The 26657-nt window shown below is 38.4% G+C and overlaps 2 pseudogenes across 2 annotated transcripts; both read right to left on the reverse strand.

The window, feature by feature from the left end:
• Positions 1-945: 945 nt before the first annotated feature.
• LOC145470486 (uncharacterized) lies at positions 946-15225 on the reverse strand (annotated as a pseudogene). Its single transcript, XR_014042494.1, has 5 exons — positions 12446-15225; positions 10799-10936; positions 9884-10315; positions 3250-3387; positions 946-1561 (listed from the first exon to the last, which is right to left on the reverse strand). The product of XR_014042494.1 is annotated as an uncharacterized LOC145470486 (transcript).
• A 7265-nt stretch (positions 15226-22490) lies between these two features.
• Positions 22491-25349, reverse strand: LOC145470128 (roquin-1-like; annotated as a pseudogene). The gene is made up of 2 exons (XR_014042436.1): positions 24519-25349; positions 22491-23575 (listed from the first exon to the last, which is right to left on the reverse strand). The product of XR_014042436.1 is annotated as a roquin-1-like (transcript).
• Between the last annotated feature and the right edge of the window lie 1308 nt (positions 25350-26657).

A 26657-nucleotide genomic window follows, 5' to 3' on the forward strand; every position in this document is an offset into this window, starting at 1 on the left:
CCACATTCTGGAATATCCTATTTTCGTCCCCATAGCCCTTTTCGCGTCTCTTAGCAGGCAGGGCCTTAGCATGCGAAACGAAGGGCCCTTCATTTCTCTTGCCAAAACCCGCCGGCTAAGAAACGTGAAAAGGGCTATAGGGACAAGAAAGGGATACCCATCTCCCTTGACCTATTGACACCTGTGTCGGCAGCTACCGGCTGTGGTGAGCGTTGGCCTTTGTTCCACTTCTGACGTCATCACCTTCAACCAAAATTGGCATCACTTATACTCAAGTTCTGAAGGAGGAAAAGATCCAGTTTCCAATGATACCCAGATCAGAGTGATTGGGTCAATTATTATAAGACAATTAAATATGTACGAAAATGTTTAGAAATTTCATTGAAAGCTTGAGCAAATTTTCCCTCAACTGCACTTGGCTATTCCGTTGTGAGAATTGCCCGTCTCGATGATGCTTTCTCGGGAATTGTTCCACTGGTTGCAAGCCCAGAAGAAGGTCCACCACTGCAGCAAAAAGATCAGAAAAGGATAAAAAGAAAAGGCGAAAAGCCTTAAGACGTAGGTCACGATGTACACAGGTACAACTGAAAAGCGAGACAAGTAATGTATATTTTTCTAACAAATACGAGCCGCTTAAAATTCATTCCAGTGTCTACAGTTACTTATGCTTTATGTTTGACTTGAATAAGCTAAGTACTTTTTGTAAATATGTGTAACTTACAAACTTTTCTTAGCACCCTTGCACTACTGTAGTTAATATTGGTTTGTATTCACCCTTAGCGCTGGCCGAAATTTTATAAAAACGACAGCACATACAATGCGTGTTTTATCTATGCCCTTTCAACATTCAGAACTTATATTTTTGCAGCTTAATCAAAGTCTGAATTGTTTTAATATGCTATTGTAAACGAAGATTCTTATGTAATATTTTTTAGTGACTTAAAACATTTTTTTCCCAAAGTAACAAGATTTTAATTCTAGTCAAGATTAATAGGAGTCGAGTTTACGTTCACGTTTTTATTGTGTGTTTAAATTAAACTTCAGTTAACTTTTTAGCTTTGACAGTTTCAGATAAGTCAGCGGCTCATGTGATTTTAAGCATACCACGCATACACATCAACACATGTTGTTCCACTATTATTCTCTTCACTCCAATCGGTCCAATCCTGTCCGTACCATATCTGCAGCTCCTGATTGCGTGACACAGACACCTGAATGGGAAGATCGCGGAAAATGAGCTCTGGAGATGTGTGGGTAGTTCCATTAAGACTGTAAAAGTGGTTTTTGTTTTCAACGCCAGCTTTTAAGTCTCCAGCTGGTGGCAGGATGGCTTCTTTCTTTGCATTGGTAATGATAGTCATTAAGCTGTTTTTGCTATAGTAGGGGCTTGTACTGCAGCCCCAGTAGGATGGAGGGAAATTTCGGTTACATATGATCGAGCCCGACTTGTGGACGAGCTTCACTGTCTTGAGAAGTCCACTCTTTGTGATGTTAAAGGCGCCGAACTGGTTATCTCGCGCCCCAAAGCAAACGGACTCTTTGTTTATTTTCTGCCAGTTTCCTAAAAAAAAAATTATTAAAAAATATACAATACTAATGGTAAAAAAAGTATTTAACATGGAAAGTGATTAGAATCGACCAAATTATACATCAAGGCAATCAGAGGCGCTCTAACTAGGCAAAACAAGAGCTCAGTAAAGAGTAAGTACTGCTGGATCGTTCAATTAGAGGTTTTCCAACAGACACGTTCATGGTCATCAGGAGTTTGTTTTGCGTCGTACATCTGGATCCTATTCCAAACCCTTTTAGCTCATTTAACCCAGTTATGCCACTGGAGAACAAAGATACTGCTTGCCCCTAGATTGTTTGGTTGATCGACTACGCACTTCTTATTTCAGAGCAACGAGAGAGTTCAATCAATCACAGCACGAGTTTGAGCAATAAGGGCCTGAGTCTGCTCGTAATCTCACCAATCATGGTTGAGCATTGTGAATACCCGGTTGGAACAAACAAAAAATACATTTGAATTTTGCTGACTTAAAAAGCACACAAACAATACTACAATTAAACATATTAATTTGAACTCAGCGCAGACACTCTGCATTGATAGGTTTTTAAACACATTCTTACATTCTTGCCACTAGTTTTAGAGTTAGGTCATGCACACTTTGTTTGAAAACATTGTAGTCGCTAGACCGCTGATGTCTCAACTGAACCGAGCTGGCTAGCCTGCGAGCAGGCTCACGTTGGAGTACAAGCGCGCGCGGGGTAGCCGCGAGGCGAGAAAGTGAGCCTGCTCTGATCTCTGCAAATTTTTAAATCCATCCCGGAAACCGCAGAAAAGAATACGTCAATTAATTTTCACCGGAAGTATGACCTTTGGCAGCTCAGATTTCTCGGGAAAATTGTAAATTTTTTTCAAAGCAACGGATGGGCGCGATATCCGTTGTTGATAAAGTTTTGCCGAAGAAAAACTGTCAAAGTTTATGTCTACTAAGGAAACACACTTGATTCCAAATGATCTTGCTTTGGCAATCTGATCTTTGACGATGCTGGTAAACGGGCAAACGCCTTCGTGTTGTTTCGTTGTCCGATTGCAATCACATGCGTTTGTAATATTTAACTCTTCCCATATGCAGTCGGCAACAGGACAAGTACGTCTTGATTCATTAACATACTTTCAACTGCTATATCCTGCTCCCTCTTTAGTTTGAAATTTAACCAGAAATACTGACTCCAAATGTGGAAGACTTGTTTTTTATTGTGCGGTAAATTAGCGACTCCATGGGGATTTAATCGCTCCTGATCAAACATAACAAATTGACAGTTTTCTCGCCTTTCCCGCTTTTCGACCAATGGTATTTCACTTCGCTCAGACGAAGCAGAAATGAAAAACTTACAGAGATCAGGACAGGCTCACTTTCTTGGCGCCTCTTCACCAGACTCCATCGGTTCGCTTTGCTCTTCGCCGCTCGCGCGTGTGACTCAAAGGTGAGCCTGCTCGCAGGCTACGAGCTGGCGGATTGACATTTTGTTGCTCGGTTCGAATTTGGTTTTGTCGCTGGACCGAATTGTGGAGGCGCTGTGGCCTCATGACTAGTGCGCTCGTCTCTGGATCGAGTGGTCCGTGTTCGAGCCCTGGCCGAGGACCTTGTACTGCATTCTTGGACGAGACACTTAACTCTCAGCGTGCCTCTCTCTACCCAGGTGTACTAATGAGTACCGGCGAATTAAAGCTACAATCTGTACCTTCACAGCGAGCCAGGATTGTCTGAGCATTCCCATCAGAATATATCCAGTAATCCCCTTAAACTATCTCATTTCCTTCACTGGCCTTGATCTCACTGCACGATTCAGCAGGAAGCTCTTGAATGGAGCCAAGAGGAACTGTGTGATACAACAAAAGATCTATCAGGAGTAATTTTATTTCAAATGTTTACAAGAAGAGCTTAAGGTGGCTCGAAACAATTTCCAGCACTTAGATTTTGATGGGTCGTTATAACCAATCTTTATCACTTGATGCTACAATCATGGTATCAAAAAACTGCCCTATCTTTAGTGAACACGTTGTTGTCATTTTCGTGACAAAATAGATTACCATAGCAACTTATAATTAAAAAACGGCATGGTGAAATTTTTTTATATTGTCAAATTTTAATAAGCATGATAAGACGCAACTTTTGGCAAAGTTTGAAAAAAATATTTACATAGGGATCAGAGCCACCTGAAAATTAAAAAAATCAAATATTAGAATTATCTGAATTTTGGGCAGAGAGCTTCGGAATCATGTTAGAATTTTGATTTATCACGAAAATGGAGTATTGTCTCGTGTAATATTTGTTACTTCCGACGAAGAAATGGGTGCGAGGCTGCTTTTCATGATCACATATGACGTATTGATAACCGTTAGTTGGATACGAGAAATTTTACCTCAAGTAATCAGTGTTACCAGTTTAATAAAAGATTGTTTTAACCTCGCTCCGTCATATCAACGTAGCGGCTAACAACTTTATAAGAAGAAAACTTTATCTTCTTTGTCTAACTCAGATGAAGTTCCTAACCATAATGCTGCTACGACTGATGATAAACGACTGCTCGCGATTGCAAAAGTTTCCTTATATTTGTGCTTCCAGCTTAGAATAATGTACGTAAAAAGTAAACATTTCCAAATTAGCTTTTACGCTTAAACATTACCCGTGAAAATATTTAGCACGAAATTAGAAGGCTTTTGTAAATATTTTTGTGAGTCTATGGAAACAGGCGCCCACGCACGTATCAACAAATCGTATTTTACACAGCGGACCTCTTCACTGACTTCATTGGAATGGATTTTAACACTATAATATATCTGCATGTAAAACCTCGGTTGCTGATGAAAAATGTTGATTTAACAAATTGACGTCAGTTTTTTATGCGATAAATTGCGTCATAACATTGTCAAAGTGGCTGTGGAACCACGAGCCTGCGGCTCGTGGTTCCGCAGTAAACTTTGACAATGTAATGACGAAATTTATCATCAATAAGAGGACTGACGCATAAAAAACTGACGTCAATTTGTTTTTTACAATAACAAGACCCCAAAATGGCCGCTCTAAACGCCGTAAATTTGCCGTAAACAAAGCGATAAGTGAATGTTATTCAAAATGACGCGAGCATTGTCAATAGCTTTTCTCCCTTTTTGATTGGTTACTTGAAAAAGTCCATAAAATGTCATTGGTTAAAAAGTTAACAGTTTGACAGCTGGAAGTTGAACTTGAAAGCTTGCATAAATTAAAATTTTATCCGTCTGTACTCTTATTGATGGTAAAAATGAGCCAATCAGCGCGCAAGAAATTAGACAGTTTTGTAAAATTTAGCAATAGACAGAGGTTAAAAGTCAGCTACTGAAATCATAAGGTATATATATTAAAGAGACGGGGTCGAACGCACTCATATTTTTTAATTACTACGAGTATAACAATTTGTTGAATTGCCTAAGCCACGAAAAAAACATTTCAGCTTGACTGCTTCCCATCATTCCTCGCGGCTTCCCCGCTCCCATTGGAGAGTCCGCGCTACTGAAACAAAGCCAGCTACACATGCTAAGCAATAGCATTTAACGCGACTGAGTTGTAAAAGGGTAAAAAAAGAAATAAGGAGAATCGAAGTATACCTCTGTTTTTTGCTCTTTTCATGTAGAACCTTGTCTGATCTAGCTTGAAATCTTCAGGTCTCGCCTCCTTGGTTCGATTGTTCAATTCACAGAGGTTTTTACCAATGACGAAATTGTAGCTTTGACATGTGACTTCTGCTTCGCACATGAAATAACAACCTGCAGGCCATCCAACCTTGCTAGTTTTAAAGGTATGGCCCTTGAGGAACATTCCTCCAATTGAGTATTCCGCTGTTTGGCATTGGAGAGCAGCTTGAAATACACCAATCCAGGACATCAGGAACGCAACTGAGAGCCAGAACTTGGTATTCATATTGAATTGAATGCCTCAGTGACTTTGCTACAAGCGAAATAGAAACGTTCAAAATGACATGTTAGTGATCTTAATTAGTTGCCATGGAGAATCCATGTTCTTGTTAGCATCTAAAAGACTGCAGCTCTGAACCATCGCTCTCCTTTGTCGGGAACGAAATTAATGACATGATTAATTTAGACAGAATGGATTGAATCTATTTTTCTTAGCTTGATCCCGTTTAATAGCACGCATCACATTCACTACTGTAACGAGAAGGTCCCAATTCGCTACTTGTATGTGCTCAAGGGAACGTTTGAAGATTGCAAAAATCGATAAAAAATTATGTGTCATTTTGTACCTTATTTTTGCGGAGGTGCTTCAAACAGCCTGATGCCAGAGGTTCTCTGTGGTACTTTCTTCTTCCGTCTTTGCTGCTAGCTACTAAAATATCAGTGACATTGAATGAAGCGAACTTCGTTCTCTTGTACGTAATCCACTCAATTATAACATTGTTTTACAAACACAATTTGCAAGCGCGTCAAGGGTGGTGATGACGTCTTCGTTAACACATCACTTTAAAATTCTCAACAAAATCTGTTGTCATTCTTTAAACATGTGTTGTAAATATTTCATTTTTCCAGCCAAGTGTATTACATCTGACACGTTCTAGAAGTGAAGGCAGCTTTGTTGTTGACAGATACTCAAGGCCATAAAACTATTTAAGCGATGCTTTCATGTTCGATCAATAATCGAACAAGTTCGTAATTGATTGATGCCCGGTGAATGAAAAATATAAAGAAAAGATGAAACAGGAAGAACAGTGAAGGCAGAGTAAGTATTTCTAACTATATTGGCAAAGGGGAACTCACGTAAATGTCATCCATTTAACATCAAAGTAAATATCAATTTGAACCGAAAAGAATATTGGGCAACAAAGGAAAGCTAATAGAATGGTTCCTCGCATCCGGCAGGTTCTAGTATACCTTCTTAGAACTCTATGTTGATATTTCTTTCAGACTGAAAAGTAGAAGAACTCGGGTACCCACTTTTTTAGATTCCCGTGTGCTCTACGCTCTGGACCCTTTAATGCGGCCACCTGCTGATGTTAACAAGTTTCTTTGTCTCAACGAAAAGCTCAAGTTTTCTTTTTCTGATATTTTTCAACTCAACTTGTTCTCGATCATTCTTGATATTAAGAAACCCTAACTCAATAAACTTCTATTATTACAGGCGAAGATGCATTAAACTATCCCGACATCCTAAGACAAAAGTTACATGTTGCTTTAGCCGGATCTGTTAATCCATTAATTTAGGGTGTTGGTAAACTCGATTGATATCGCGAGAAATATTTCATATCATTATTCGCCCAAGAAATCTCTGACATAGATAAAGATAACCGTTCTTCCTCTTCCCTTGTCTTCTTCCTCACCAAAGTTTACTCATCTCTAATCAGTTTTTGGTAGTGACATGTTTTTCCTGAAAAAACGCGGGCAAACTTATTCTAAGAAATAGGACCGTACCACAACTTATGGCCGACATACGAATTTCAAAATTAATCTAACATTTCTCACCAATTTCCGAAGCAGAAATGAAAAGGTTTTCGCCGACGTTTTATCCAAGATTTTCACTGTTTTGAATCCTTATTTTCTGACAAACGAGACACGAAATGTATTGCTCAGTTTTCCTGCATCATTTTTATTAGGATTCTTCTCACGTTTTGTGTTTTCGTCAATTAATCAATTGACGCAAATCTGAAACTGAAAGGATCTCAAATTTTGCGTGGTCTGCTATTCACCAATAACAAACAATTATTTCATCAGCCGAAACTGAAAGCTGAAGCTGATATCACTTACCAAGACCTTGGTTATTCTAGTCAAGTATAAACAAATTAGTTTATTCCCGAGGCAGAAGAAACCCAAAGTTGCGCGTTGCTGGCACAACAAAGTGATTCAAATATCAGTGTCAGAGAAAACCGGGCAAAACCAAAAGATCCACGTCACATTCAGCATAAAAGCTATTCGAAAGAATTACAAGCCATGGCATTTACCGAGGTAGGCCTTCGTTTTTCTTCGAGATATCACCGCATCACAATGTTCGCCTCACATGCGGTCCAAAACACAGTTATCCCAAGCTCGCAAACTGAGCGTCCGTACAATGCAGTAATACTGAAGTCTCAAAACAGTTGAAATATAATAATTTGTATGGCCAGGAAAAACGGTCCTATTCTTAAGTCTTAGAGACAGGAAGGAGTATAAATAAAATATACGTACCGTGCTTGAGGCATGTTTCCTTGTTTGGCGTGGAAGGTTTGTAAATAATAAATAAATAAATAAATAATAATTTTTATTACAGGAAGCTCTCTCACCTACCGGTTATGGGTCAATTTATGGACGTTTAGATGGTTTCAGTCAGCTTCACTATTTTGTCCTCTGGATACCCTTTCCAAAGTTTGGGTACTGAGTGATCCCAGCCTAACGAGTCCACTGAAGGGAAAGGTCTCCAAATGCTCTAATCGCCTCGAAATTCCACATACATCACGGAAGATAGTCTTCCTTCACGTTCCTATTCTTCATCCGTTCATCCGCGGTCGGTTTAGTTACACTGACATGGAATAGAAAGCTGCCATCTTCGGGAAAGGCTTTTCACTGAGAGCCGTCCGATGTGAAGCCTTAACTGTCAATCATCTCCCACCTTCCGCCTAATCCTTAGACAGGGTATAATTTATATTAACTAAAATTCAAGTGCGTAAATTTCCAGCGAAACGAAAAACAAATTATCTGCTTGATACTTAACTTCCAATGTTACCAAAACAAAATAAAGTTGACCTGTTCAGGCCATTCTTAGTTTTTGTTTTTTTGTTTGAACAGGGTGCCATGTTTTGGGTTTGTATTTCCTCTTGGTTTGGGCCTTAAATAGGGTATCAATTTTCAATTGGATCGTCTTCAAATAGGGTCGGGGTTTAGTCAACCTCGTTCTTAGGGCTTTGGGTTGAGGTTCAGTAAAACTTTTCGCGGCACCTACTCCAAATATACGGAAGTACCCTCCTCCCTCGCCCATTGTTATTGCGTTGTTGTATAGTAACGGCTGCTTGTCAATCGCATCAGCTAAACACGTAGTGAAATTTCCAAATAAAGAAAACACTCAATGAAAAGTGATGTTACAGCGCGGTGAAGTCACGCCTTCATGTTTTTTCCAAGAAAGTTCTAGAAAGGTTGGTCTTTCAATATAGATTATGCTTTTGCCACGTCAATACAGAGCTAAATCACAACTTGTAACTAGTTTTACTAACGAACCTAAAATATTGACTACAGGTACTTTCTTAAACATTACATCAACAACGGTTCAATCGCTAAACGGCCGATATTTAATCAGTAAATTTAAATCCTTGTCTAGCACTCGCCAGCTCTTCAGCCAGGAGGCGGGTTACCAGTCAAGATTTGCACATGGTGAAGGAGACCAGTATTAGAGCCTGAACGAAGTCAGTGCTCTGGAAAAACTATGGTACATGCATTACAGGATAGCAGACCTGTCCACGAAAATGAACTTCAACCTGGAGACAAGGCATCTTGTAACATCTGTGGAGGTAGCGTGGCCGAGTGGTTAGGGCGCCGGACTTGAAATCCGGAGGTCGCGGGCTCAAGTCTCGCTCTGACCACTATTAAAGCTGGAGTTGCTTTCCGACAGACCCTAGTTCAACTCCTCTGTTATGCTTGTAAATAGCCAAATGGAGTGCCTCCCACCTGTTGGGATTTTTAAGCCTGTTATGGTTAAGCTAAAATGCATAAGATCATTTACCGGCCCAAATGTTGCTCGTTAGAGACTTAAGTCAGTTGAACAGATTTATGGATAAAAAAGAAAGTTTTGGAAAAAAATGTGCTTTTCCTTAAGTGGCATGCCTGAGAACTGTAGGTAGTTGTAGCTAAGCGCATCGAGCACTACAAACATTCAACATCTTTTTTTAATATTTTTAACAGCAAGAATAGTAAATTTTGATACAAAGAATGCAAATGTATAAACTAATTAACATACATTCCGATAACTATTGCTATTTATACTTAATGTTTGATACATGTACTGTAGTTTGGAATGAGAATGCTGTTGAAGAAAGAGTAGAGCTTCAAAAACTATTCGTGACAGCCTAGATGTGTAATTACTACATTAGCCCTTACAGCCAGGTAAAAAAAGTATAGTTCATACAATGCTTCGTCGTCTTGGTAATTGCTCGACGCTACTTTCATATTTCTACAATTCTTAGCATTCCATTCCGTGAATGTCTTCCTGCATTTATGCGCTAAGTTACAAGGTTCAATACAAGAGAAGATAAATATGAGCAGCGTTTACGTTAATTTTTCAGTGGCTATAAGCACTTACTGCTTCGGATAAGTCAGATACTCATGTTAAAGCGTACCACGCATACACATCAACACACGTTGCGCTATCGTTGTTATCTTCACTACAATCCCTCCAATCCTGTCCGTACCATATCTGCAACTCCTGATTGCGTGACACAGGCAGCTTGTTAGGAAGGTCCGGGAAAATGAGCTCAGGAGATGTGTGGGTAGTTCCATTAAGACTGTAAAAATGTGTTTTGTTGTTACACCCGTGTAATTTCAGGTCTCCAGCAGGTGGCAGGATGGCTTCTTTCTTTGCATTGGTAATGATAGTCTGTAAGCTGTTCTTGCCATACCATGGTACATTTGAGCAGCCCCAGAAGGATTCCGGGTATCTCGGGTTGCATCTGACCGAGCCCGACTTGCGGATGAGCTTCATCGTCTTGAGAAGTCCACTCTTCGTGATGTTAAAGGCGCCGTACTGGTCATTTAGCGCCCCAAAGCAAACGAGTTCTGTGTTTAATTTCTGCCAGTTCTCTAAAATGAATTTTCAGAGAAAAATATTTGCATCCATGTCTTACGTTGCGATCCTGTGGCACACTCGTAACATTAAGGCTCAGGGGCCAATCAGATCAATGTTATAAATCTTTTTTAAAGTCATCTGCTAACATGACACAATTTGAATTTTTTTTTTTTCATTAGCATCAAGTCCCAGGTATATTGAGGGAAATTTTCAGAGGTAAAACCAGTTTCTTTAAACACAAAGGTTAAGATCGTTACCGATCGCTCCCACAGGCGGACAAAAATTCAATATTTCTGCCAATCAGCACTCACCTCTGGATTGTTTTGGACGCTTTAATTTATACTTGTGCCGTTGAAAACAAAAAGGCTGTTTGCCCTCAAAATTTATTGGTTGATCGATCAATAGACTGAGCTACTCCGGTCTCTTGCAAATTTAAATTTTTTGGAGGTGCTAAAAGGTTAATTAAACTTCTTTATCAATAAACTAAAAGGCCGTACCTTCACAGCGAGCCAGGATTTTCTGATCATTCTCGTCAGAGTATATCCAGTAATCCCCGTGAACCATCTCATTTCCTTCACTGGCCTTGATCTCACTGCATGATTCAGCAGGAAGCTCTTGAATGGAACCAAGCGGGACTGTGAGATAAAATGAAAAGATAAAGTAACTTTGAGATAAAGTAATTTTGCTTCAAGTAATTTTATAAACAAGAAGAGCTAATAACAGATAAACCTTATTCGTAACCCTCTTATGTACGTTAGACGATGTTGGAAAGTATTCTTTTTATTGGTTGAGTTAATTTCAGGCAAACGCTTACGTGTTTTTTGGGATTTTACATGCTAGTGCTTTGTTCCGGATTGATGCTACAAATGGTTGATAGGCCAAACACGACTCCTACTGAAAAGAAGAAACTTTGACCTCTAAAGCTTTGCTTTAAAGAAGGACGTTTTTCAAAGATCTCCCTTTTCTGTATAAAAGCAGGGAAGGGTCTTTAGAGAACTCTCTTAGCAAGGGCTGATTTTCTTTTAAATGCCATTTACTCATAAGAATATTTTCTTAAGATTAGGCAAAGATGGGCGATATTCTGTCACAAACTGCAAAATTCTTTTGGGTCTTCTTTGTTTATTTTGCAGTGGGCAACCTCTGTTGCGTAATCCGCGTTTGAATTGTGTAATGTTTCTTCAAATGTAGCTTTTGAGAAGAGTTGGTTCTCAGAAGTCGTAAGTCTTCGCCTTTGAAAAATCCCATGATCCGGACGCCTGGAGGGTGCCAGGAGATGAAGTGCGTGTCTTGGAGAGTTTTTGTCGGTTTTAAGTGCACTCGCACGTCGAGAATAGACTCTTTCTCAAATCTTTCCCCCCTGTATACTGTAAGCATCTATCCAACAAAATTATTTCTTTATCTGAAATTTCAGCGGTGAATTTTACGGTCGCTGGTATGCATAATAGTTATTCACCAGCTTTATAAACGTGTTTACTTCCTTTTTGTTTTTGATCCATAGAGAAATGACATCATCGAAATATCTTTTTTCGGTGAGATTTTCTGGTTATTATATTTGTCCTTCAGTTTTGAGCTTGACTAAGCTTAAACCACACAAAACGTGGGCAATAAAAAACATTTTTAGACAAGCAAAATTAATAGTTCGGTTAACTTTTAATCCTGGGTTAGCGTTAACCGGCTTTCGAACAACCCTGCCCGGGGATTTATATGGCTGTGGTTAATGATTTCTGTTTCTACCGCGGCCGTGAAAATGTTGACCAAGGAGACCGCCATTTCTGTAGTCACTGCCGTATCATGAGTTGCCGTTAAAAATGAAAAGAGTTTTCTTTTAAGAGAAGCTTTAGCACCTCGCTGAGGTAGAGGTTAGGTATGGGAGGTTTGTTTGGGTGGAATGTTTCGTATGTTTTACATACAGTCGTGATTCCTTCCTCCGGCCTGTGGGATGTTAGCATATAGTTTTGCAACGTCCATTGCGCCGAAGCCATGTACGGAGACATCCCACCTTTTCTCCTGGTGGTTTCGCCGCTCCGGTAGGAGAATCCGCAGCCGCGCTCAAAATTAAGCTCGCCACGGACGCTAGCATTGAAAATAGCTGTACTGATTGGAAAAATGAGACGAACATGCAAGAAAGGAAAGTGGAAGTGTACCTCTGTTTTTTGCCCTTTTCATGTAGAACCTTGTCTGATCCGGCCTAAAATCTTCAGGTCTCGCTTCCTTGGTTCGATTGTTCAGTTCGCAGACTTTATGACCAATGACGAAATTGTAGCTTTGACACGTGACCTCTTCTTCGCACATCAAATAGCACCCTCCAGGCCATCCAACCTTGCTTGTTTTAAAGGTGTGGCCCTTGAGGAACATTCCTCCAATTGAGTATTCCGCTGTTTGGCATTGGACAGCAGCTTGAAATACACCGATCCGGGACATCAGGAACGCAACTGAGAGCCAAAACTTGGGATTCATATTGAATTGAATGCGTCAGTGCCTGTGCTACATGTGAAATAAAAAAGTTCAAAATGACCTGTAATTGATACTAAATAACACCAGTACTGAGATTCAGTTTTGTTGTAAGCGTCTGTTTAATTTTATCACTAAAAAGATCGAGGTTCCCAACCATTGCTGTCCTCGTTTCTGCACGGCAGAAATTAGTAACCTCCTTAATTTAGACGGTAAAAGTAGCGAAGGTTGTCACATCCTTTTGGGAATCTTTATTTCTTAGCTTGATCCTCTTGAGTAGCACAGAGGGACTTATCTGAAGTAACGAAAAGACTCTCACATAAAGTTTGTAAACCGGTGGGAGATTCTAAAAATCGACAGAAAATTAGTTGTCATTTTGTAACTTAATTTTCGAGGCAGTGCAAACGTAGATTTCTTTCTAATATCGCATTTCTTATGATAACTGGTCAGCTTTAGGGCCCAATTGAAATACAATAAACAGTCAAGTGTATCTAATATATCTTAGACCTCATTTATATGGTCTCGGGTACCTGAGACAACCCTTCCCCCGAGTTACCCTGGCCGAGGTAACTTTTAGCTTGTTTCTTTGCAAAATTCAACCAACCGTTTACATTAGGATCGTGAACCCGTCTCGGGGGGCGAGACAACTCGGGTGGGCGAGTTGTCTCGCCTCGGCAGGTAAGGTAACCCCGGCAAGCGAGACAACTTTTCTTCATATCAACGCTTTGGCTCGCCTAACCGGGACATCACTCGGCGTGGCGAGTGACACGTATTGCCTAGATTTAGGATTTAAAGCAGAAATTCATATCAAAGAAGAGAAAATTAACTCAGCAAAACCCACTGTGATCGAATGACCGAGAGAAACTCAAAAAAAGAGGGATATTTGCACATTTGATTATTCAATAAGGGCTATCAATAATCACGCAGGGTCAACTTTGACTCGGCCTACAGGGAGTACGTTTTCACATATAAACGCTCGCTAAAGTTGCCTTGGGGCTAGGGTTGTCTCGGTTACCCGAGACGATATAACTGGGGCCTTACAAGTAGTTTCTTTGTAACAGTAAGTTAGGACTATGAAAAGATATGACCAGCAAGAATGCGTTTCTTTAAGAAAATCCCACATTGGATTCTTAAATACGAAAACGGATTTTGCGTTCTCTACTAAACAGATCAATCCAAGATCACTCGGATCATGGTGCATCAAAAGAACCGAAGAATCCTTGCCCAGAGTGGAATCTTCGGTTCCTTTGACGCACCATGATCCGAGTGATCTTGGATTAATCTGTTTAGAAAAGAAACGCAAAATCCGTTTGCGGATTTAAGAATCCAATCTTGGGTTTTCTTAAAGAATCGCACCCTTAAGAAAACATATGTTGGCCTTTTCGGGACAGACAAAATCTTCCGTAGTAAGTGCGTTTTATCTCACGCATTAGTTTTTACATTCTATTTCTTAGCTTGTCTTACTGGAACCAAAGGAAATTGGCATAATTGACACGTCTCGTCAAAAGAACTAAAGACACTTTTTCCGATGACAATTAAAGATAAGGGCAGAATCGAGAGCTTGCGAAATGTTCTCTTTTAATTATCAATTATTGCCATTGTCTTTCAATCAGAGAAACTTCAGCTCAAGATGTTGGATCCGATCATCGAGCTATTACACAATCAAACACCTGATTTCGGAAGCGATTCCCAAAAAGCACATATTCCTTAGCTCGTCATAAATTTACTTCCCTAAAAACAAAAACATTACAAGACTATTAAAAGGACTTAGCTGTTAAAAGGAACCGGTAGTAGTATTGTGTCAAGATATACATATTTCTTACCTCACCTAGAGCAGAAATTTGAAAGAACTGGTATCTCAAGTCCTCTGCGCTGGACTCTGAAAAATATATTGACAATGTAATCTTAATGAATTGCACGCAGTACTTAGCCCTCATGAGGCAGATCATTCTTATTGGCTCTCCTCTGACATTTAATTTTCTTTGAATCGAGATCAATATTTACTTTGATATTAAATGGATGACATTCGCATGACGTCTTTAGTTTTTCGCAAGAGAATTGAATATACTTCAGCTGCCTTCATTGCATTCCGTTTCATTTTACATTTATAAATTCTTCAAAAATAAATTTACAAATTTACTTTTACAAATTCTATTTACCACTGGCAGCCGAACGGAGCAATGATGACCTTTCATTTACCACAGCAAGATCTTCTCTTACTCCCAGAAATTGGGGCGGGAGTTAACTGGATTGATATCACGAGAAATATTTCTGCTGTTTAGTCGCCAAGGAAGTCTTTGACAAAAATGTCGAGAGCCGAAATAACCGAACTTACCCTTCGCTAATGCTAGAATTTACTCATCCCAAAGCATTTTCTCCCCTTTGTGTTTAACAATAAACAGCTTTTTCTATTCATATCTTTTCCTCGAGGAAGGCAGATGAAATTCTTTTGGCTGGTTTTGAAATAAAAAGAACTCCAACCTTTGAAATAAACGGAACGCCAACCTTATTGATCTCCTTGTCGTTACGCCAAAGTCAAAGCGAAAAGTGTTCAGTGAAAATACCTGTCAGACATAAATATACATTCTTTACATTTGAAAGGAGACGCTTTTTCCATTAAACGGCTGGGTATATTAAGGTATTAAGGTCAATTTAAAGATGGCTTGTTTTCAGTCGTTTCATTTTTCTTTTCGGTTTGTTAAGCAGGTAGACTGCACCTGTGCACTACAGCCTGAAACAACGGTTTACTGGAAATGACAATTCAATCGACGTAATTTTGATCGCGCTTACAAGTTTTTATGTTGTACTTCTTAGCTTGACTTTTGGAACCAAAGGAAATTGACATAATTGAAAAATTCTTGGTGAAAAAAATAAAGACACATCTAGCATGACATAGCCATGGAGCAAAATCGAGAGCTTGCTACATAGCTATAAGTCAGCTTTTACTAGTTATTGCCGTTGTTTTTCAATCAACTAAACTTCGGTTTAGGACATGAAATTCTCAATGTGACACCAATGATTGAGTTATTATGTGGTCAAAATCCAGAAGCAATTCCCAATAATTTTTAGCGCTAATGCAAGAATTTACTCATCCAAAAGAGTTTTGTCCCCTTTGTGTTTAACAACAAACAGCTTTTTCTATTTATATCTTTTCCTCGAGGGAGACAGGAGAAATTCTTTTGGCTGGTTTTGAAATAAACTGAACTCCAACCTTAAGAGAAGAAATAAATAAAAAAGAGCCTTCTTTAGCCCTCATTTATGTCACTCACGAGCGACTTTATTGCAATTTTAAATGGGTTGGTTCGAACGAAGCTCAAAAAGGTCCTACTTTACAATTTCTAAGCTAATGACTTACAAGATTGTTGTTTATAGTCTTTTCAAAAGAGAGGTACGCTTCATTAAATTGTTGTAGGAGTTAAAATACCCCAAAAAGTACCTAGTTACAGATTAGAAACTCTCATGTCATCATCTCAGGACAAGAATGGTGTACATCATGGTGCGGAAGTTGTAATTTTGTGCAAATCTTCGAGGTTTATAAAAGAGATTCATAATATCCCACAAAAATAAAAGCGTAAGTAAGGAGAGTTGTGCCTGAAGTCTCTTTTGTCAAATTATAATTATCGGGAGATTTGAAACACTACTAGTTTTTTGGTTTGAGGCCACATTTTGTGAATTTTTTTCGATTCTAATCGACATTAACTCTTAATTTGCTTTCAATAGGGATCTATATATACTTCGTTATTAATCGGATGACATTTGAATGACTCCCGGTTTTAAAAGAAGAACTGGAAACACTCCACCTGTCTTTATTGATCTCGCTCGAACGGATGAGAAACGGATGTTCCAGCCATTTAAAACGGTTTCAAATATCGTTCAAACGGCCATGGAAAAATTTCGATCGGATGCTGTAAACGTTTGAACGGCAAAGGAGAAATTTTAAACGGATGATGCCAGCCATTCGAACGGCTAACGAAAAATTTCGAATGGATGATGCCATCCGTTCGAACTGCTAAAAACCATTTTGAAATGGATGATGCTAAACGTTCGAACGGCCGAAGAAAAGGATTCGTATTGAACGACTAGTTATAAACGGCTCAGCGGCTAAATGCGGGAGATCTTGTTGTTTTGATTCAGGATATGTTTTTGTTCACCTTTCGTTAGTCTATATATAGCGGTAATTCTCATTACACACTTCTTCATTTCATCTTTCAAAACTCGACAAAACTTAGAAATAGTTTAGCTTTTAACAGACTAGAAAACAAAAGAATTGTTTTCCATCGCGGACCCGAGTCCGTCTCCTCGCAAACGTGCTGAACTTTGCATACCACTCGTCGACGCAGTGTGGATGACCTCCAACGCAAGTTTTGTTGCAGAGATCAGGCACTTCGACAGAAGTTAATAGGAAACATTAATATTGTTATGCTTCATCATCTCTCTTCAGAGTAGAGCACCAAGTTTATTTTAATATTATGTACTCTGTCTTTTGGTAGGGCCAAGTTGCAAACGTTTGCATGCAGTCTATTTCCTATGAATCTTGAGTTCACAAACCCCGTCAGAAAATCCACTGTACACGCTACGTTTGAGACTTGGTAAACAGCAGAAATTTTACTTATGAAATCGTAATACCGCGTCAATCGATTTATTTGTAATATTCTGAGTTTGAGTTTTCCAAAGAGAAATAAATAAATAATGAAGGGTTGATACTTTCCTTTATCAACAATGGCAGTCCCATCCAACGTAAATGCGGAAAGAAAACATTTTGTTTCTTTTTTGAAATACCTTTTATCGCTATTAAGGTGAAAATTGTAAGCGAGCTTTTGTGTAGTGCGGGTTTAATTTAGTGTCAAGAGCTATTAATGATCTTCCCCCTGTCCTCTCGAACTTATCGCTCATTCGGAACAGTTTTTCCGCTTTGTATTAAACATGAATTTGCTTTTGATATGCAAATGTTTTTCTTAAAGACGCTAAGTACACCGTGAAAATTCTTTGAAAAATAAAGCCAACACAAAACGTATACTCCAGCGATATCTCCAGTCTTTTCTTGCACTTCTTTAGAGCAGAAAAAATAAGATTTGAACCTGCTGAAGTTAGAACGACTAAAAAAAGTGTTTTTTTTTCCACAAACCTTCTCGGATCTGCTGTATTTTACATGTTTAAAAAATTTTCTTTTATTGCATTTATTGATCTGCTTGTCAGTTACGCCAAAGTCAAAGCGAAAAGTATTCAGTGAAAATACCTGTCAGGCATAAATATACATTCTTTACATGCGAAAGGAGACACTTTTTCCATTAAACGTCTGGGTATATTAAGGTATTAAGGTCAATTTTTCTTTTGGGTTTGTTAAGCAGATAGAGTGCGACTGTGCACTACAGCCTGAAACCGGCGTCGACAAAAGCAGGATCGGACCGGACCGGATGACGGATCGGATCACGGACCGGATGACGGATCGGATCACGGATCGGATCGCGGATCGGATCGCGGATCGGATCGCGGATCGGATCACGGATCGGATCACAGAAAAAAAAACGTTTTAAAGCAAAAAAAAAAATCAAATCGTTTATAAGATAATAAAAAATAAAAGTGGAAAACTAAAATATGTTAAATAAAAATAAGAATCTCGAATTTGACGCAATGACATGTTAATTACAGAGAATGACAAGAGGTCATTTAAAAAGCCACAGAAGCGCCTACTATTTAAATTGTAATGAACAGGCAGATGTAGTTATATTTGAACGTTAGTTGGCTTGAAGCTTGCGTGAACCTCCCATTCTCGTTTTTGAAATTGTTGTTAGTATCAGTAGCTAATTCTCGGCTACTTTTTCGTGTCAGATGTGAGCGTTACAGTTAGCGTTACAGTTAATGAGAAAGCTTACGTACGAACGCTTAAGGACATGACTTGCTTTAAAGGAGCTACGTCACGATTTGCGCATCTTGAAAAAACTAGCCTAGTTTTTCAAGTTCGTCATTTGCAGTCCTCGTTAATCTTTACCATCCTTAACGATCCTCATTCTGTTTTGATTTGTTCTTGCCTCTTAAGTGCTTTCTATCCTAGAACACGATCATTTTAAGGTTTTATTCCATATAAAGGCAACTCTTTACGACCCTAAAAAGACTTTAAAAATCGTGACGTAACTCCTAAAATGTTGTCTATTCTCGGGTTGCGTTATCGTTCACACTATCAATGTTATTCCTATATTTTTTTGTAAAACAGCTGTATTTCCTTGAAATACAAATGGTCTGTTTCGTATTATTCCAGTACGAAATATCGTATTCCAAACTCACATCTTGTAAAAGTATAGACTTGTCTCAGAAACGGAAATTGTTTGAAAGCATCAGGTGTTTAATATTATTAGTGTTTTTAGTTTTTGTGTTTCGATTCATACATGTACGTTCGTCCTATTATTACCATGCTGACGCGTTTTATGACAGTTTACCTTTGATGCAAGGGAATATACGAAATATCATTTATCTGAACTGCGGAGAAAGATATGAAGACATGATTGATCATCGCAATCAAAACCCAACAGCCTGAAAAAATTCATCTGTGACCAGCTCCCAGTTGGCTTGATATTATAAAAGAATAAAGGAATATTACACCTGAATTGAACAAAATGTTCTGCTTACAGTAGTCACTCTAATGTAATTTGCTCAACAAAATTTTGAATTTTGAATCTTGAATTTTGAATTTTTTTTCCTCGATCCGATCCGTGATCCGATCTGTGATCCGATCCGTGATCCGATCCGTGATCCGATCCGTGATCCGATCCGTGATCCGGTCCGTGATCCGATCCGTGATCCGGTCCGATCCGATCCAGGTTTTGTCGACGCCGGCCTGAAACAACAGTTTACTCAAACAATTCAATCGACGCAATTTTGATCGCGGTTACAAGTTTTTGTGTTGTACTTCTTAGCTTGATTTTTGGAACCAAAGGAAATTGACATAATTAAAACTTCTTGATAAAAAAAATAAAGACACATCTGGGAGGACAAAGCCATGGAGCAAAATCGAGAGCTTGCTATATAGCCAGAAGTCAGCTTTTACTGATTATTGCCGGGTTTTTTTTTCAATCAACTAGACTTCGGTTTATATATGGTCAAACTCCAGAAGCATTTCCCAATAATTTGTAGCACATTCATTTTCTATTTCCCAACACGCCATAAATATAATGTCCTTAACAAGAAGAAAATTAAAACCTGAAAAAGCGTAGCTTTTAAAAGTGACCGGTAGTAAAATTATGGCAAGATAGAGATATTTCTTACCTTATCTGGAGCAGAAATTGAAAAGAACTGAATCCGAGGTCCTCTGCGTAGGACTCTTAAAAATATATTGACAAGGTGATCTTAAGTTAATGTAGTCAGTACTTAGTCCTCATCATTACGCATATCATCCTTATTGCCTCTCCGATTCTCTTCATTTTAATTTTCTTTGAATCGAGATAAATATTTACTTTGATATTGATGGATGACATTTGCGTAACTTGGAAATGTTTCACCTGCCTTTATTGCTTTTGCTCGTCTTCTTTTATTTTACCATTTGACTTCCGTTTTTCGCAAGAGAAGTGAAAATACTTCAGATGCCTTCACTGCTTTTGCTTGTCCTGTTTCAATTTACTTTCACACATTTTATTTACCGGAATTCAGCCCAACGGAGCAATGATGACCTTTCATTTACCACAGCAAGCACCTCGTTGTGTTTCTATTTACATCTTTTCCTAGAAAAAGGTGGGTAAAATTCTTTTATCTTGCTTTGAAATAAAGCCAACGCAGCTAGTATAGCAGACATGTAATGCAAGTCAAAATTAATACAAACATTATAACATATCAAAACCCCGATAGAGAGCTCATCTGTAGCTTTGTAAAGGCATATGTCGTGTTAAATGAAACACCCTGTGAAAAAACCTGTGAATTTTGCAAGGGCTAAATTTTGTAGAAAAATCACAAAATCTAGAACCTGTGAAAAATCTGTGAATTTTAAGACCTGTGAAAAAACATGTGAAAAAAACATGTGAACAAAATAGGAAGAAATTTCACTTTTAAAACCTGTGAATAAACGTGTGAAGTAACCTGTGAAGAAATTTCACTGAAAATATGCTCAAAAAACCTGGGAAGAAAAAGCTGTGAATAAGCTATCAAGACGTTTCACTGCAAAAAAAAAGTGGAACGTATTTGAAAAAAACTTTTTTAAAATAATTCTGAAACAAAAATTAACACTTAAAAGGCCATGAAAATGTGAAACATTTTTTGAATTTTGCATGATTGAAATCTGTTTTGCACTGCACCATGCATGTGGTTAACTTAGCAACCTGTTGAGTTATCACCAGCAAGTTGGCATGGAAATCGTATGTGAGTTGTTAAATTGTTCATGGAAAATTTGACAATCTAGGCCAATCTTTTTTTGGTTTGGTGGGCAAATCTACAGAAAATTTGTGTGAAAGCTGTAGATTTGCCTTTATTTCAAAACTGTGGTAAATCAAAGCCAAATGTGAAATTTATGTTCTAATTGTACTCAAATTCAACAGCAGCATACAGTCTCTCTCTTATTGGAATAGCACTGCAAAATAGGTATAAAATTAACATATAATCAAATTATGCTTCTGCAGCAAATGTGAATAAACTGTTGGTTAATTTGCATTTTTAACATGTGAAATGTATTCCTCAGTCCCTGTGAAAAAGCTCCAAAACAAAATTCTATTTCACAGGCTTTAACACTTTGGAAAATGTCCCGCAGATTATTATAATCACAGTTTTGAAATTTTAGACACTACAGTGCAAGTGTACATGTAGCAATGAACAAGCTCAAAACCAAAATTATCTTTCACAGGTTTTTTCACAGTTCTATTATACAGTTTTTTTTCACGGGTTTTTTCACAGGTTGTGACCATGTGAAAAGTGCCTGTTCACAGGTTTTGAGATTTTAGACCCTGTGAAAAAACCTGTGAAAAAGCTCCAGAGCAAGATTCTTTTTCACAGGTATTTTCACAGGTTTTTTCACAGGTTTTATTTCACAGGTTTGTTCACAGGTTTTGTCATAGGTTTTGACCTTGTGAAAAGTGCCCTGTTCACAGGTTTTCAAAATTTCACGTCCTGTGAAAAACCTGTGAAAAACCTTTGAAAAAACACATGAAAATTAGTATTTCACAGGTTTTTTCACAGGATAATTCATAGGTTTTTCACAGGTTTTTCACAGGTTCACATCCAATAGTGATAGCCTCCATTTGACTTTAAAAATATACTCAGATATTTGTCCTTGGACATATCTGCTCCTTGAAGCTCACAGTTTTTATTGAGCTCCACTCCAAGAAAACTGCTTACTTCTCGGAAAAGTTCTTAATTACCCTAAAGAAACAGAATTTACTAGTAGTTTGTACATTTTGACTGTGTTTACTAGGAAATTTAATTTTAGAATCTACATAGTAATAGTTACTCAAACTTGCTGATACTTAAATCAACAGAAAAAAATCCAGTTTGCAATTCATAATTCTCTCAACAAAATTGTTGATAGTTCACAAACCTTGTCAATAATTGACTGCATGTGAGACCTGTGATCTTGGTTACCATATACAGCAGTGAGGACCACTGGTCTGGGGAAATGTGCAGACCTGCTTCTGTAGCAATTTTTATTATCTGTGCATCATGCGTCTTCCACAAACCATTACATGTACCACACTAATACAAAATAAACATAAATTTTTAAAAGAGGACATTAGGCTTTACATAAATTATTAATTGCTACTATTTTTCTTAATTCATTTGAAAAGTAATAATTGGACAATGAGCTGGAGGTTTCTTAGTGGGCAATCAAAGTTCTGAACCAACTGTCAAAGTCAATTAAGAAATCATGAGTGAGCTGTCTATTGTTTGACCATTTAATTTAATGTACCGACAAAAAAGTCCTTATTTTATAAGCATCACGCAAATGCAAAGTAAAAGCCATTTTCAAAGATTGACCAGCTTCTGGTACAGTGCATCAATCATTAGATCATGGTCAATGTGTAGCCAACAGTGTATTTACCTGCTGGTCTGTTGGTTGGTTTTGCTGTACTATTTAATTAATAGATTGCACTTTCTCGGAGTTTAACCCACATGGGATGACAGGAGAACACCAGAAAGGCCTGGTGGGGGGAGGGCGGCGGGGGAGAAGGCTCTCTCATATAAAAAGAATATGGATGCTCATCGCACTTTTAGGGGTTGAAAATGCGGTTTGGTACCTCTAAGGGTGTTCAGTCTCAAAAGGTCCACTGCAGGAACTTTTACAGTACCCTTTAGGGTATTGAGCCAAAAAAAGGAGGCAATCTGTTGCATTATAATTGGTACCTCTTAGGGGTGAAAAACATTTCAAGCCACACCCACAAAACAGGATCTTGGTATCTCTTAAGGGAGAAAGGCTTGTAAATCATGAACCATTAAACCAAACCAGTGAATAATAGTAATGAGTGCTTTGATTATCTCTGATCTCGGGATAGTTATTACCCACAATGGACTATGCAGTGAGTCTTGGCACAAAAGGGTACCATGTCAGGTTGGATCTATTCAAAATGGTTCAAATTTCATGTTAAATTTGAACTACAAAGTGCAATATGGTAGACTACCATTAGGCTGTTCAAAAGAAGTTAATATGATGGCTGATTCATCAAAGGGTGATAAGGCGCAAGGGCTTCAATCTCAGTGCAGAGTCTCAACCCATATATAACTGAGCCCCTGCCCTTTTGGGTATTTTATCGAGTCCTGAGATTGGCTTAGTCTCACAATGAAGTAAAAACAATCTCATACTGTACCTGCTCGTCTAGCTGAAACAGAGCTGATTCATTGTCTTTTCTCTCAACCTGAGAAAAATCTTAGCATTAACATCGATAATAATACATTCTTATATTACAAAATGTAGCTCACGCAGGTTTAACTAACAAAACGTTTACAGTAAGAGGCATTAACATTAACATTTTAAATTAATGTCATGGTAAACATTTTTTAACTTTAGCAACAAAGGGCTGACAGCTGACCCACATGTACATGGAATGGTAGATGTGAGTACACTCTTTGAATAAATAACTGCTAAAATCAACCAAACAGATTGTTTCATTGCTGCATTGCTGGTCCAATATTCTCTAAATACAGAACCAGCACTGTCCTGTACATAAATGAATGATCCAGCAATAGTTACTCTTCGGTAAAGATTTTCTAAAATTTTCAGTCATCAAATAAATCTCTTAATTAGTTATTAACCAAGCTTGTTTAGGACCATACTGGGAGAATATCGGCTGTCAGTCTCTTTTCTCCTGTAATTTCTCCTGATTAATCTCCTGTTACTCAAAAATATCTGGCTCTTGGTCATTAAGCACAGACCTTGAGCTCTCTGCACTCGGTCTCTAACCATAACCTCTAGACAAATCATATTTTCCATCCATTCCTGAGCTTCAGTAAGTACATACAATGTAACTACATCTTTACTATTTTCTCCTAAGCATTCAAAATAGCAGAGTTCAACTTAATTCAGTGATGGAGTACAACAGGGTTTGGACTTCTAACTTAATGATGTTTGAATTCCAGGTTTTCCAAATTAAAAATAATTCCAGGACCCAGAACTCAGACTTTTTGTGTTATAAATGTTTTTAGAAAAAATGCCTTTTTAAACTCCAGGAGTTTCCAGGAGTAGACGGAAAATAGACAATTTTGAGGAATTTTCCAGGGAAGTGGTAGGAGATTTTACAAATTTCAGAGAGCAGTTAACTTAACATAGTGCCAATCCTGGTTCATTACGATTATGAATACCTTAAAGCATGATGCCCTGTACAGCATTACTGGACTACATGACCAATGCTTGCTTTGGAAGCTTGTGGAAACCGCGACTTCAGCTTCTGGACCACAAACAGAACTAAAACTTTCCTAGACAAAGCCTCTCCACCCTCAAGAGCCAACAAAATTAGTTTTAAAGCTTCTTCTTGCATTGCTGGTCCCAGAAACTGACAACCACGATCCCGCATAGCAGCCCAGAGGTGGGAAGGCAACTTTGACTTGTTTTGATGCAATAGCACAAGCTCTGTTACAGTCCTTTCCCCAAGGCTTCTGGCAGCACACATGGCCCTCACTCGGCCATCAGCGACAGCAAACTGACAGTTAACTAGAGACACAAGCTTTCGCTGAATTGGTCTTGAAAGGAGATTATTCAAAGAGCCCCGATTGCAACCATTACTTGTTCCACTAGCTGTCTCATTTGCAGCACCAGTGAAGGGCTTTAACAACAATGCAAGCTTCTCAATACAACGTTTGGATGCTCTGTATTGAGCAGCATTGTGTTGTACAGTTTCTGTGGGGGGGAAGTTCGTCTTCTGGTATTTCCACTCCAACTAGCTGAAGCAAAGCATAGTTAAATGGAAGCTTGGAGAGGTCCGTATCAGTATGAACGAGATCAAATGGACATTGTGTTTTAGACAGCTTTGAGAAACAGGAAATGCAAAGCGTGTGTCCACATCCCAAGGTGACTGGTTGCCGATTGCAGTCGTCAAATTGGTAGTTACATTTAGGACACAGGAGAAATTCTGTCCACTGTGAAGTTTGAATGGGCATGACGGATAGATTCAGTTATTTTGCAGGTGATATTTGTCGCTGGATATGCATGTAATTACTACAAATCTCCTGAGATAATAAAAATAAATAGAACACTCTTTAAGGACGGTGCATACTAAATACAAAGTTTGTTGCGCCAGATAAGGACCATATGAGAAAAGCAGACCTTTGCAAAGGCTATTGGAGATTCCACAAAGAAATGTTGGGGTAGCCACGCATTTTTTCGAGATAATTAGCCTTGAATCTCAAAAAATGCTGACATCAGCATTTTCTGAAAAATTTAGGAAAGGATATTTTTCACAGATTTCCTTCGAATTTGCCTTTACTAACAGAAAAGCAAACACATTTATAAAGATCTTAAAACTGCATGGTAAATGGTAGCATAAAAACCATTTTTCGTATGTTTTTAATAACAAAATTGTTGCAACAGCCCTTTTAGCGTCTCTGACAGCCTTCCTCTGGTTCAGCTGAAATATAGTCTAAATACCTTTTGGTCACAACCAGAAACTAATCAGGTGTTGAATTGGCTTGCCACTTCCATTTCATAACATAAAAATGTGGGGGTAACCAAGCGTTTTTTAAAGTTATTGATCTTTTTTAAACTTTTACGGTGCCCGTTACATTTTTTCCTGTAACCTCCCCGGTAAGTAAAACATTTGCGTATTTTGCACTTGTTTTGTGCGTGCCCTACGCCATCTGCAGGTACATGTTTACAGTCGGATTTCAGTATAATTTTCCACAGGAAACAGCTAGTTTTTCAGCTGGATGACGTTAACAGTTAGTGGTCAGCGATACCCTGGTATTTTGGTATTCTCTCCTGGTTTAAGTACAGGTTCATTAAATTTGATTTGGTCACAGTAGGAAAATTTTGCTTTCTTTTAGTCGTGTACTTGGTAGCGTAGTTGATTGCGTCAATGCCAACCCCAGCGCACGCATGGCGCCTAAACCATGCCTTGCGCGATGTGCAGAAAGCATGCGCACTAACAAAAGTAGGCACCGTCCATAAGATAATTTGTATCATTAAATTGTAAATGCAGTCAAACTTTCGATACGTGTTATTTGTAGTCCATCTCCTGATAATAAAGGTCTTCCGTAACAGAAAAAGGGTTAGAACTCGCCTACGATAGGACGTCAGTGAAATTGTTTACTTTACAATAATTTATTCATGCTTTAGCGTGAAAGGGTAAAGCTTAAATCAATATTGTTTCACTAAAAAGAAACTAACCATTTGGCCTTACATCTTTCATTAAAATTCCTGAACAGTTTGTAAGTCTGAGACCAATTATATATTCTCCTAGTAAACTTAACATCCCGACAAATAAGAAATCCTAAACAAAAAACAGT

Source organism: Orbicella franksi, chromosome 15 (genome assembly GCF_964199315.1).
Source record: "Orbicella franksi chromosome 15, jaOrbFran1.1, whole genome shotgun sequence".
In the NCBI taxonomy this organism is placed as follows: domain Eukaryota; kingdom Metazoa; phylum Cnidaria; class Anthozoa; order Scleractinia; family Merulinidae; genus Orbicella; species Orbicella franksi.